Consider the following 3,626-nt stretch of genomic DNA (forward strand, 5'->3'; position numbering starts at 1 on the left):
ATACCAAGATTGTAAAAAAATATGTTAACATTTGGCATTTAAGATTAAAAACATTTTAGTCTGTCAGTCTGCTCTATCCTGATAATGTTTAGTTTCATCTGGTTTAAATCTTCTTTAAGGAATCTTTGGTTATCTGATCATTAATCTGATTCATCAATAAGGAAAATGATGCAGATCTAGAATCAAATGGTTATTTTAACGTGATCAAGATGTGAAAGTATTTTTCCTTTTGAATGAAGATGCAGCCCTCAGTGATGTTCTCAGCCATGATTCAAAGCAGCTGCATGACTCATCATTTTCACAGCATTTATTTCTTTGGAGCAAAGTCACCAAATGGTTTTCCTCTGAACTCTGAGGCTACGTTCAAACTGCACGCCTTGATTCAATTCCGAATTAACTTTTTTTGTGTGTGAAATCCGATTCTTTTGTGTGGCCGTTCCCATTGCCAAATGTGTAACCTGTATTTGATCTCCTGTGTGACCAAAAATCAAAATTCCGATTATTTATTATTTTCAAGAATGCAAATGCGATATTATTTTGATTTTTCTTTGCACTAAACCCCCAATCTTATCTGTCTGACTAGTAAAAGCAGCATTAATTGGATCTAATTTAAGCAACAGAGAGTTAAAGTTTTCTCCGGTTTTTCTACCTCCTGCTTTGCTGGGAAACACTATTTTTGCAATCTTTGTAAACCGATTAAGATTAGATTAAGATTAGACTTCGCCACATCCAGCTGAGTCTAATGCTTCACAAAGGTTTAAAGGATCATTACGTGTAACTGAGCGGGAATTTCTCTGTGTTTGCTTCTGATAAGACGGTTTGAAGCAAAGCGCCAGGTGGCATCAGATCAGATATCTCCGTAAACAAAACCTTATTTTTTCCAGGTGATTGCAAACATGAATGCAGCCTACAAACTGGAGAAGAAGAAGAAGAAGGCAAAGCGCAGGATGCAGAGCGCCTCCCCGGCTACGCTGAAGGTTACAGAGCCCCTGTTTGCTGCAGGGGACTCACCCCCCGCCAAAAAAGTCAAAGACAGCTTGTATCTGTCCTTTCCTGTGGAGACGGTGCTGGCCACCGAGCCGAACGGCGCCGAGGGCGTGAAGACGGAGCTGGCGTACCGCCTGGCTCAGCCTGACGTCCACTGATGATGATGATGCTGACTGAACAGTGTCATTTAAGGCTGAAGCTCAGAGATTCACCTCCACCTTCTGCAAACAGACACCTTCTCAGACTGAATGTGATGGACCAACACAAAGCAGAGCGTCAGCAGGAAGGGGAGGAACATCTATTGCTTTTATTTCTATAAAAATAAAGTTGAAAAGGAGATGCAGCGGTTGAGATTTGCACTCCTGTCTCTTCTGTTCCTTTAAAGCAGCTCAAGATCTGATTTAGTTAATGAGGCGTCATGAATACTGACACCTGCTGGGCGTTTAAAGACACTACAGGCAACCTCTGAGACTAAAATGAAATAATTTGATGGACTTGTCCAATAATATAATTGAAGTAATTGTGTGTTATGTTGTGTTATTTCATATCTACAGTTAAATTAAGAAAATCTTTGATATTTTTTTGATGCTGCCAATAAATAATGTGAACACATATATGAATATTTAGGTGAAAAATTGACTGAGGATGCTTGTGGACTTGGATATAATTTTAAAACAGTAATTAGAATGTAAAAAAGTAAACTAAGAGGCAATTTGAACTTAACTTTAGTTCAGATAAATTGGGTGATAACTGAGAAGAACAAGATGACACAATGAAAGAAAAAGCTCCTGTATCTTAGACGACTTTTATTGTCATAATCTTATACACAGAGTGTATGCAAAACAAAATGTCTTTTTGTACAGCTTTCATGACATTTCCTTTTCATAAACAAACAGTGTGGGAAAACAGACATGGTGCAGCTGATCCCAGGCTGTTCTCTACATCCAGTCTGTTCCCCTGCTTGGGTCAAAGCTCAAGGTGAATTAAAGAAAAACTTTTTTGGTTCATAAAAACTTTTAAATCGGTTCCTCACAAAGCAGAAAAGATCTTATTTTACTACCTGTAACTCCAAAGTGACAACACTGGCACAGCTTCCTTTAGACGAGCTCTTTATTAAACGCCTTGAAAACTACAGAAATAGAAGTTTTAGATATCGATACATTTACAGACAATCAGGTGACACTGGCTTTAACAGAAGCTACCTCGTGACCGCCTGCCACATTTAGAGGTCTTTAACAGTTTAATTTTTCCTCTTCCACTCTAAATTAAAATATTAAGTAATTAAAGAAAAACCATAACCAAATAAGATTGCAAAATATTACAAACATAACTACAAATACCTTGACAGCTACAGTAAACACAAGGCTGCTCCACATAGCTCTGTTCCAAGCTTCTGCTCCTTCTATGTTTATTCAAGTCGCGTTGCTTTTCACATAGACGCAAATCTCGCGATATCTTTCAACAAAAAATAGCTCAACACAAAAAAATAATGCAATCATATTGCACATTCAAACGTGAACCAAACACAAAATACATTGTCTTAACTATTAGAAATAAACATACATTTTTTCCAAGAAATAAATTACTTCCCTGACTCTTACACTACCTAAGAAATAAAAAATTTTCATGTACCAATTGCAATGCACTCCCTGACCACTAGGGGTACGCGGACCCCCGGTTGGGAATCATTGGGTTAGTGGTGGAGAGGGTCGCTGTCCATGGTGCTGATGATTCTATCTAAACTCAATGGACTGTCGAATGTTTCCTCTCTCCACTCACACCTGATCGGGTGGTTATGGTTTGATTATTTTAGTTAATTATTATTTTATTGAATGTTAAACACTCTGGGAGACGTTAAAGTTATTTTTTAAATTTCTAACTCATAAATGTTGACTTTTCTCTTAAATCTAGCAACATAAATAGGATTATATGACCTATTTATTTGATTATTTAAGGATCCCTATTAGTCTCTGTGAGAGACTGCTCTTCCTGGGGTCCATTTTTAACTGAAAAACATCACAATCAGAACATAAAACAAACTTACAGTAGAAATGGCATTATAGAAGAAAAAAAAACACTATGTCCTCCATAGTTTTTGGTTAATCTGTGGAGACGTATGTATAATTACTGTCTGACAACCGCTGATTATTTAAATCAGTGGCGTTTTGAATTAAACTGAGTTTACAAATTGTTTTAAAAAATTCAATTTATTCTAAAAATCCAATTGTGATCAGAATGTCTCAGCATAATATTGTTAAATAATCTGGGAGGAGCCTTCTGAACGTTATTACCACCCACAGATCCTCTATAGGCGAGATGCACCACCCGTCCTGGCAAAGAAAAGTCCTGTGGACTGAAGCTGGTTTCTCTGAAATGGGATCTAGAATCAGTTCACTTTTCTAGGCAAGTTGGAAAAGCTGCTTGTAAATCACAAAACATTGTTTTCCATAAAAGAAACGTGTTCACAAATAGTTTTTACAGTGACACAGTGTGTGCCTCTGCTTTAGGGGATTACAACCTGTTAGTGATAAAGAGTTTTAACCGGCAGATTCCAACATATTTTAGAAGTATGACCTCCGTTTGCCTAGTTCTGCTCTCAGTTAATATGCTGCTATAGGCTTAGACTGCTGGAGGACATA

The sequence above is a fragment of the Cyprinodon variegatus genome, unplaced genomic scaffold (genome assembly GCF_000732505.1).
Source record: "Cyprinodon variegatus isolate N-32 unplaced genomic scaffold, C_variegatus-1.0 Scaffold1174, whole genome shotgun sequence".
In the NCBI taxonomy this organism is placed as follows: Eukaryota; Metazoa; Chordata; class Actinopteri; order Cyprinodontiformes; family Cyprinodontidae; genus Cyprinodon; species Cyprinodon variegatus.